Source organism: Oryctolagus cuniculus, chromosome 3, assembly GCF_964237555.1.
Source record: "Oryctolagus cuniculus chromosome 3, mOryCun1.1, whole genome shotgun sequence".
Taxonomy (NCBI): Eukaryota; Metazoa; Chordata; class Mammalia; order Lagomorpha; family Leporidae; genus Oryctolagus; species Oryctolagus cuniculus.
This window is the reverse complement of record NC_091434.1, coordinates 127413740-127425000: the sequence shown is the minus strand read 5'-3', so window position 1 is coordinate 127425000 and position 11261 is coordinate 127413740.

The following is an 11261-nucleotide window of genomic DNA, read 5'->3' as shown; positions in this document are numbered from 1 at the left end:
TCAAAGAATTGTATTATTAGAGTTAACAGTAAAACTTGTTCTCAAAGATTTATCTAGTGGCTGGTATCTAGTGGCTGGCACCGCGGGTCACTTGGCTAATCCTCTGCCTGTGATGCCTGCACCCTGGGTTCTAGTCCTGGTTGGGGTGCCAGATTCTGTCCCGGTTGCTCCTCTTCCAGTCCAGCTCTCTGCTGTGGCCCGGGAGTGCAGTGGAGGATGGTCCAAGTCCTTGGGCCCTGCACCCACATGGGAACCAGGAAGAGTTAGAAACATACCAGGGGACTCCAATTCAATCCCATCAAGGTGGCATGTACCAATGCCATCTCACTGTTCCAAGTGATCAATTTCAGTTCACAATTGATCATAATGAAAGGACTAAGAGTCAAAGGGAGCACATAAACAAGTCTAGTACCTGCTAACACTAACCGATAGAATAAATAAAGGGGAGAGTGATCCAACATGGGAAGTGAGATACTCAGCAGACTCATAGAATGGCAGATGTCCTAAATAGCACTCTGGCCTCAGAATCAGCCCTAAAGGCATTCGGATCTGGCTGAAAAGCCCATGAGAGTATTTCAGGCATGGAAAGCCAAGACACTCTGGCAAAAGATCTCTGTGAGTGAGATCTCAGTGGAAAGAACAGGTCTTCAAAGAAGGAGGTACCTTTCTCTGAAGGGAGGAGAGAACCTCCACTTTGACTATGACCTTGTCTAAACAAGATAAGAGTCGGAGAACTCAGAGGGCTTCCATAGCCTTGGAAACTCATGACCGGAGCATAGGGAGACTACTGATGCCATAGACAGGAGTGTCAATTGGTAAAGTCAACAACAGGAGTCACTGTGCACTTACTCCTCATGTAGGATCTCTGTCCTTAATGTGCTGTGCATTGAGATTTAATGCTATAACGAGTACTCAAACGATATATTTCACTTTGTGTTTCTATGGGGGTGCAAACTGTTGAAATCTTTACTTAATGCATACTAAACTGATCCTCTGTAAAAAAAAAAAAAAAAAAAAAAAGAAATTATCAACTCCCAACTTGACTCTCACTGGGATTAAACATGACAATAGGTCTGCTCTGATTTCATCATCATTTAAAAAAAATCATCTCTTATTTTTCACTTTGTGTTTCTGTGTGGGAGCAAACTGTTGAAATCCTTACTTAATGTATACTAAGCTGATCTTCTGTATATTAAGATAATTGAAAATGAATCTTGATGTGAATGGAAGGGGAGAGGGAGTGGGAAAGGGGAGGGTTGCGGGTGGGAGGGACGTTATGGGGGGGAAGCCATTGTAATCCATAAATCGTACTTTGGAAATTTATATTCATTAAATAAAAGTTAAAAAAAAAAGAAGTGAAAAATCTCTGTGATGAAAAAATACTATTGATGAGATAAACCATATAGGACAGAAAAAAATGGAAAAAAATCCATGTTCATGAATTGGAAGAATTAATTCTGTTAAAATGTCTTTACTATCTGATCTACAGATTAAATGCAATCTCCATCAAACTGTCAATGACATTCTTCACAGAATCAGGGGTTATCAATCCTAAAATTGAAATGGAACCACAAAAACCTGGAATAGCTGGTGTGATCCGTAAGAACAACAAAAAATAGAGATATGACAAAACTTGATTTCAAAGCATGCTGTAGAGCTTGTGATTAAAACAACAGGATAATGGCTTAAGAACAGTCACATAGATAAATGTAACAGTTTAGAAAACCCAGAAATTAACACGTGCACTTATAGTCAATGAATATTTGACAAAGGTACCGGGAACATACATAGAAGAAATGATAGTCTCTTTAATAAATGCTGCTGGCAAAATTGGATACACATTTATAGAAAAAAGATCTATACTTCTTACCACAAAAAAAATCATATAAAGATAAACCAAAGACTGAAATGTAAAACCTGAAACCATAAAATCACTAGAAAAAAAATCATAGGATAAAAACTTCAGGACTTTACTGTGGGCAATAAGAACAGGCAATAAAAACAAAATTTGATAAGATTTTATCAAGAAGCTTCTGCACACCAAAGTTAAAAATAAAGTTAAGAGGCATCTGACAAGAGGGGAGAAAATATTTGCAAACTACTTGACAAAGAATTAGTAACAAGAATATATCAATAACTCAAAAACTGAACAATGTGAGAACAAATTCAGTAACAAAATGGACAAGGGCTTTAACTAGATATTTTTCCAAAGAGGCAATACAAATGCGCAACAAATGAATGAAAAAAAAACCTCAATATCAGTAGTCTTCAGGGAAATGCATATCAAAAACCACAATCAGATATCACCTCATCCATTTAGAACAGTGTTTATCAACAAGACAGAAGGTAATGCCTGGTGGCACTGTGGAGAAATGGAAACTCACACTGTTGGTGGGAATGTGACTGGGGGGGCAGATGGGAGTGAGGGAAGCATGGTTGTCTTCTTGAAATTGTACCTATAAAATGCAAAATATGTTCTATTTATATTAATAAAATTTATAAAAAAGAAAATCAAATATACTTAATGCCTATTGCATTGCGGGTAAATCAGGGAAATTGAGACTCTCTTCTTCAAAATTTGGAGTGATCTGTAAGCCTAGGACTGAAATTTTGCTTGTGAGATTTTGTTGTTTATTGCTTTTTTTTTCAAACATTGATTCAACTTATTTAGTTATTATAGGAGTTTCCTATATTATGCCATATTTGGGTTTTGGTAAATTTATTTCCAAGATTTAGTGGCTTTTTTTCTCTGTTTTAGAAATTTTACCCTTAAGGTTAGGTCTTTAAGGTTAAGGTTAAGGTTTATATGTTTCGTTAGAAAAACGATTGATTCCTGAGATTGGAAATTTGTGTTATATTTCTCTTTCTTTCCCTTAAGGAGTTTTCCTGACTTTTAAATTAAATTAATTGTTACTGTTTTTTAAGATCTCTTTTTTCTTCGTTTATTTGTTTCTGCTGTACAGTTTAATACAGGTATTTCATTGTTGCATGCCTCTAGTTTCACTTGCCTCTGCTGAATGTTCTACTGTGTAGTTCAGTTTAGTTCTTAATAAGGAAACTGACATGATTGTTTTCAGCCTTCTATCATATTCACTAAGGCTATAAATTTCCTCTAAACACTGATTCATGTGATGTCTCCTGCATGTCTTCCTGTGTTTCCAAATCCTGTACCTGCAGGCCCTGTCTTCCTCCCTGTGTCTCCAGTCCATGAGCCTGCACCTGTGCCTGGCTCTGTGTATCTCTAATCTTGTTCCTGGAGTCCATATGTTATCTCTGGTTTCACCATTCCTTGTGAATGAGGCCCATGTTTGTCCTTGTATTATTGCCATTTAAAAATTAAAAAGGAGAAGGAAGGAAGGTTGGAGGGAGGTTGGAAGAATATATCAGTATGTTATTAGAATTATATCTATGAATCACATTGAATCTGTTAAATAATTTAAGAAAAAAAAACTTAACTGAGATTTCTTAGAAAGCAAGAAATAGTGCTGCCATATGATCCAGTATTTTACAATAGCTAAAATATGGATTCAACCAATCAGATGAATGGACAATGAAAATGCAGTATACATACACAATGGAATACTATTGCTATTCAGTCATAAAGAAGAATGAAATCTTATCACATGCAAAAAAATGATGGAGCCAACAAACCTTATGTTAAATGAAATAAGCCAGAAACAGAAAGACAAATGCCACATGTTCTGCTTCATATGCATAAGCTACTAAAGCTCAATCTGAACACATAACAATGATTACTAGACTCTGAGAGGATGGAGGGAATAGAGGGAGTTTGGATAGTGGGTACCCAATCAGAGATAGATTGCAGGAATTAGCAATTGGTGTTATATGCCATAGTATGGCATCTACAGTTCACAATACCTAGTATGTATTTTATAAGCAAGTAGATGAAGGTTGCTCCAGCATTTTAAACACGAAGTAATTTCAAAGGAGAAATGCTGATGGCCTGATTTGATCAGTACACATTATTTCCATGCATTGAAATGTCACACTGTGGCCCTAAAATATGTATATTTTATTGTTAATAAAATGCTTTTAAAAATTAGGAACAATGTATAAATAGTTGAATGATTTTACTTGGAAGAAATTATTGGCTTTCTGATTTTAATAGCATTTCAAAGTTCCACAAGTTGAGAGGTTGTTTGTCGGCATTTAAAATATTCCACAAGCTGCTGATTTCAGTTTTGACCCAGATAATTCTGGAAACAAAGAAACAAAAGCAAAAGACAGACTTTAGCAACAATGAAGATAAGAAGAGCTATTTGAATGTGTATAGGAGGGAATGTGTCTGAATTTTAACTTAAATGTGATACTCAGAAAAACCAACACCCAAGAATAAGCTCAATATTTCTGAGATATTCAATGGAACTTAGCAAAAAGTAGCAACCAATGAGGACAATTTTATCAGATGCCCAGAATGTGGCCTTGAAGCTTATCTGAAGTTGCTCAAAAAATCTGATGAATAAGGAGTATAAAGAGCTTTCAACTGGGGAGATAAGGGAGGGAGATCATCATCTGTGACTTGAAAGAGCAATGTCAGCTGCTTTGGAAGGACCAAGGAAAGTGACACCCATCTAACAAGAATCCAGTTGATGTGGGAAGATAATAGGGCGGTCATCACCTCACGTGAAAGCTAACCACCTAGCAATTATCTCAAAGATGCAAAGTCTGCCAATAACTGCGAAAAGGTAACTGACTTTGCCTATTTTTTCTCCTCAATGCTTCAGGGTGTTTTAGTTTCAAATTATGACAGTTTACGACAACATGGTAGGAATTAGGGGTTGGGGAGAAGATCCCAGGACCAGACGTCCACATTTGAGGCTTCTGACTTTCTTGAAGGGTCATCCTCAAAGGTGCAAGATCAGGCACGTTGTCAATAGTGCTATTCAAATGTAGTTGGTAAGTTTAAGTGTGGTAATAACCACTTGATAAATTAGGGAGTTCTATTCTGTAGAAGTCAGGACATTCCTAAGCACTAGGGGAGGAATATTCCATGTAAGTCCGAGGAGACCATCTCTGAGATAAGCACATGGCAAGGGTAGATAAAAGCAAGTTCAAGTCACTGCAAAGAGCACTTTGTACAACTAGATGCAATGATGGGATTGTAGCCCAGCAGATTTGGGTAGGATTGCTTAAATACTCATTCTGAATCTGAAATCAGTAAGACTGGATAGCTGGCGAGCAATAGCTCAAACCAAGGTATAGAGGTTTTCAACATGGCAGGGTACAATGAAAAGAACTACCTGTAATTAAGGGGCAAATGTATGCTCAGAGTCCACTCCTGCCACAGTAGACCTGCTCCACAGCTACTCAAAACATTCAAGAACTGACCAAAGAGAGGAGAAAGATTTCAGAGCCGTAGTTGACCTTTCCCTTTTTTAAAAATATTTATTTATTTATTTGAAAGGCAGAGTTACAGAGTGGCAGAGGCAGAGAGAGAAAGAGAGGTTTCCATCTGTTGGTTCACTCCCCAAGTGGCTTTAATGGCCAGAGCTGCGCTGATCTGAAGCCAGGAGCTTCTTCTGAGTCTCCCACGAGGGTGCAGGGTCCCAAAGACTTGCGCTGTCTTCTACCGCTTTCCCAGGCCATAGCAGAAAGCTGGATTGGAAGATGAGCAGCCAGGACTAGAACAGGCACCTATATAGGATGCTGGCACTTGGGGCCAGGACTTTAACCCACTGTGCCACAGCACCGGCCCCGCTGACCTTTTTCTTTTTGCTTGTTTTTTCCAAAGTTTTACTTATTTATTTGCAGGGGAAGGTGTAAGGAAGAGAGAGAAAGAGAAAGAGAAAGAGAAAGAGAAAGAGAAAGAGAAAGAGAAAGAGAGAGAAAGAGAGAGAGAGAGAGAGAAAGAGAGAGAAAGAGAGAGAAAGAGAGAGAAAGAGAGAGAGAGAGAGAGAGAGAGAGAGAAAGAGAGAAAGAGAGAAAGAGAGAAAGAGAGAAAGAGAGAAAGAGAGAGAGAGAGAGAGAGAGAGATGAATCTGGTTCACTCTGCAAATAGCTGGAAGAGCTAGGTCTGGTCCAGGCCAAAACCAAGAGCCTAGAGCTCCATTTGGGTCTCCCACATGGGAGGTAGGGGTGTGAGTACTTGGCCTATCTTCTGCTGCTTTCTTAGGACCATTAGCAGGAGCTGGATTGGATACAAAAAAGCTGGGACTTGAACTAGAACTCCAATTTGATATGCTGACATTTGCAGAAGCTTAGATGTCTGCACCGCAATGTTTATCCCCTGTAGCTGAAAAAACTTATAAAAAACTTAGCTTATCCTAGAACAATTATGATCAGTTTTTACCTACATAAATGTTTACATCTGACACCAAATGTGTAGGGTTTTTCCACAGCAGCAAGTTTCAGCCATCTACTGCTGTGCAACGATTTAATGCGATTCTGATACTGACTACTCAGAGATAGTTTGAGACCCTGAAGGATCAGTACGAACACTAACCCTATTTTAGATCCCAATCGTGAGTCCTATGTGATCCATCCTTTTGACTGAGGAGATAGAAATTGGGGGCTCCCCACTGCACTTTTTGAGCTCTATTTTGCTAGAACAGCTCTCAGAACTCCAGAGAAGTTTATTTATTACAAGTTTAGCATAAACTCAGAAACAGCTGGAAGGGATGCACAGGGCATGGTAGAAGTGAGGGTGGGGTGTGGAGTTCCTCATCCTCCCAAGGTATGCCATCTTCTTTTTGCAGAAAAACCCCCAAAACTAGTTGGAGGTGTTACATTAGAACCCCCAAACTTGGGTCCACTTGCAGAAAGCCAATGACAGATATTGATACAGTGGGAGAAAGCAGGTATATTTTTGCAAAGTGCAAAGCAAGGAGCCTGACAGCTATTAGTTAATTCCTGGTCTTCTTGAGGACTGTAGGGTGAAAGTTCTTAAAGACTGAAGTTGAGACTGAGAGGTGCATGATCAACTCATGTCCACATTCCTAGTTGGTCAGTGGTGCATCTGATCTTCCTTTGACTGGGTGGTGATGCCATGCTCTTTAAGGAATTTTTATGATGGACAGGTGGACTTCAGATGTATAGGGAGATTCCATGCAAGTAATAGTTACCTTCTGCCCCATACCTGGAACCAACAACCATCCCTCAACCCCACCCCAAGCAATACTGGCCAACACGTTTTTATATATTTGAGAAGCAAATGATTTCTTGAGTCCAGTGATTAGAATTTGGTAGGTGTGCAGGCCAGCCACATCAGTCAAACGGAACCAGAAGGAGGGAGTAGGAAGGAAAAGAGGGACAAGGGCACAGAGAATGGAGCCAAGACAACAAAGCTGATCAAGGCTTGTTTATTCTAAAGTCCCAGCAGTATTTATACATAACCAGCTGTAGAACAAAGAAGCACAAAAGATAACAACATATGTAGGCAACTTATCAGAGTCTCCGGTAGTACAGATAATTTTAACAGAGCGTTCTTGATTATCATCCTCCTTCAGGATGGGAGTATGTGACTTTCTTATCCCAGAAATTCCACAAGCCAAGGTTGGCCTTGAGTTGTCCAAAGGCTGCCTACAGGTAGGGTCAGCTGTAGCACTCCCTTAATTCAGTGAATGAATTCTTTTTGATAAAGGAAAGGCGAGGACACCTTGGGCTCAGGGACATAGAGAAGAAGCTGACTCATTATAGGGATTTGGTCTCACTCTCAGTACTTTAAGGTGTTCACCAACCAGAAGCTCTCTGAATTCCACTGTTTAGGGATTTCATGGTGGCTTCATTACCCAGGCACTACTGATTAGATCATTGGTCACTGGTCATTCACTAAATCTCTTGGCTTCTGAAGTGATGATGGGAGATGGGAGTGTGGTACCAATCTTGAAATCACATGATGGTTTCTTCTGCCCATTAGCCACCAGAACAACCTCATTAGCATAAACTCAGGTGTGGTTCATAGGGGCTTATGAATAAAAAAAGAGGCTTTCATCCCTATCACCCAGGAAACTCCAAGGGTTTTCAAAGCTCTGTGCTAAGAGCTAAGGACAAAGACTGAATATATATTTCTTATTATATCACAATAGTGCACCCAGTATTTCCTAAATTTACTTCAGGAAGGGATCTTTGGTGTGTACTTTCAAAATCCCAGTTTAATTCAGCAGATGTGTCTCAGGGCCAGAGATCCAACAAGCTGCCCCAAGTGTTCCAATCTTGCACACCCTTTGCAAAAAAAAAAAAAAAAAAAAAAAAAAAGTCCTGCCTTTTCTGCCTTCCTATATAGTCTCTGAATGAGGCCCCTACAACCCTGCATCAATGTAAATCTTTTCTTTCACAAAAAAGATGTCCAGAACCTCTTGTATCTTGCTAGACTTTGCACATACTATTCTTGCAGCCACCCCAGCTATCTGTTACCACCACACTAACACCTGCTCCTCATCCTGGTTTGTCTTTAGACAACACTTCCTTCTGGAAATCTTTTTTTTTTTTTTTTTTTTTTTTTTTTTGACAGGCAGAGTGGACAGTGAGAGAGACAAGAGAGAAAGGTCTTCCTTTGCCATTGGTTCACCCTCCAATGCCACCGTGGCCAGCGCGCAGAGGCCGGCGCACCGCACTGATCTGAAGCCAGGAGTCAGGTGCTTCCTCCTGGTCTCCCATGGGGTGCAGGGCCCAAGCACTTGGGCCATCCTCCACTGCCCTCCCGGGCCACAGCAGAGAGCTGGCCTGGAAGAGGGGCAACCGGGACAGAATCTGGCACCCTGACCGGGACTAGAACCCGGTGTGCCGGCGCCTCAAGGCGGAGGATTAGCCTAGTGAGCCGCGGCGCTGGCCTCCCTTCTGGAAATCTTCACAACCCAGCTCTCACCAAATCTGTGGAATGTGGCCCTCCCAGAAGTTCTCTAGCTTTTGTTGGCTCAATAAGTATTTACTGTGCACCTCTTTCATGTCAGGTTCTAGGTGTTCAGGTTCCATAAGTAAACACAGTTTCTGACCTCTGACCTTAGCACCTATCTCACTAGATCTGAGTGCTGCATTTATCTCACTGGATTGTGCTACAGTTTATATATGATTTGGCTCCTGCATGAATGTAGAAGTTTAAACCCCAGAGTCATATATGAAGCAGCTAACTTAGGAGGTAAGGTTAACAGTAGGTCCTCAGATCACTGGAGGTGTTTCCTCAGAGGACAGTTTTCCAAAGAGCATTGGTTATCTAAGCCTTAGTGGGGACCAGCCATTCTCTGCTTCCTGCCTGGCCATGTGATCCTCCTGACCGTGTTCTGCCATTGTCATCTAATGCAGATGCCAAGTCAACAGGTCTGCCCAGTCTTTGACTTCAGCTCCCAGGACTGTGAGACAAAACAGTTTTCCTTTATAAAGTTGAATTGATGGGGTTGCCTTGTGGCGTAGCAGGTTAAGCCACCACTGGAATGCTGGCATATCATATCAGAGCACTGGCTTGAGTCTTGGCTGCTCCTCTTCCAATCCAACTTTCTTTTCTTTTTTTTTTTTAAAGATTTAATTTATTATTTATTTGAAATACAGAGTTATAGAGAGGCAGAGGGAGAAAGAAATCTTCCATCTACTGGTTCATTCCCCAAGTGGCCGCAATGGCTGGGGCTGGACTGATCCAAAGCCAGGAGCCAGGAGCTTCCTATAGGTCTTCCATGCAGGTGCGGGGGATCAAGGAATTAGGCTATCCTCTACTGCTTTCCCAGGCCATAGCAGAGAGCTGTATTGGAAATGGATCAACTGGGACTTGAACTGGTGCCCATACGTGATGCTGGCAATACAGGCAGTGGCTTTACCTGGAATGCCACATTGCCAGCCCTACATATATATCCCCAATCTGATATAGGGAATGACCCCCTAAAATTTATACAAAAATGTGGCCCTTTAAAGTTCCCCAAAAGCACCATCTGGGGTGCCACATATGCTACCAGAATTTGGGGTGCCATATGATATCACCATATGCTTATTAATAAATCCCCAATATTAATAAGCCCAAGAGGATTCTTGCCTATTTAGAGAAGAATTCTAAATACCAGCATCCATAAACGAGGCAGCATGGTACAATTTAAGCTTTATTTAGTGCAAAAGATGTGTAGGAAAGTGAGAGCTTTATTTAAGAGTGAGAGGTAAATCTGGGTTCATACCAAGCACCAGGAACCAGCCACGTGGAGGAGCATCTAGGCCAGGAAGCCTGGAGCACATGGCCGGAAGGCCATGCACCCTGGAGGTGCAGGGCTACAGCCAGCCCCCTCCTGGCAAGAAGTCAGGGAAGAAGAGAAGGGCCGGACACACCATGTCCCAGGCTTTTAACCCACTTCCAAAGGGGAGTGGTTAATTAACCTGATTGACTGGTGGGCACCCAGGTGTGGCCTCGTAGGGGCATGAGGTCACACAGGAGCATGGTGAAGGCGTGGTCTTCCAGCACACAAACCTAATCGATTTTAACCTATATGCCTGCCTACTTCAAATCCAACTTTTTGCTAATGGACCTGGGAAGGCAGGGAAAGTCAGCCCGAGTATTTGGGCACCTGCCACCCACATGGGACACCAGGATGAAGTTAGATGATCCTGGCTTTAGCTTAGTCTGGCCCTGGCTGCTGCAGTCATTTGGCGAATGAACCAGCAGATGGAAGATTCTCCCCCTACCTCCTCTCCAACTATGTAACTCTGCCTTTCAAATAAATCTTTAAAAAAGTTAAGATGCCTTAGATATTGTGTTGAAGTGGTGAAAAGTTCACTAATACAGACTGCGAAACACTTTTTCTATCCCTCATGCTTACTTTTTTAATTAAAAAAAATTTTTTTTTGGATAGGCAGAGTGGACAGTGAGAGAGAGAGAGAGAGCCTCATGCTTACTTTTTAAGAACAGTGTGGGAGAGTAAAATATCCCGCCTGAAGTCTATTTTTTTTGGCATATTGTGAACTTGGTATTCAGAAAAAACTGAACCTTGCAGATACAAGGACAGCTCTGAAAGTTATCTTTTGTGAAAAAGAAATGCACACCTATCTACATTAGTGAAGTAAATAGCAATTGTTGGCAAAGGCTTTTGCATCTGAAAAATCTTGCCACAGGAAGCAAAGGAGGGTTTGACACCTGAGGTAGGCAGAGATTCACAGGTGGTTGTCACCTGGTATGAGGAGGCAGATGGGCTAACAGGCAGTTAGGAAAAGGGGAATCTCTTTAAGAGGGTGCAAAATGCTTGCTTCACCCTCGAAGTTATCTTTAGCAAGATTAAAGTGTTACCAGTCATGGAGGGGAGGGTGATACCAGAGTGAGCTTTGTGGGTTCTTTT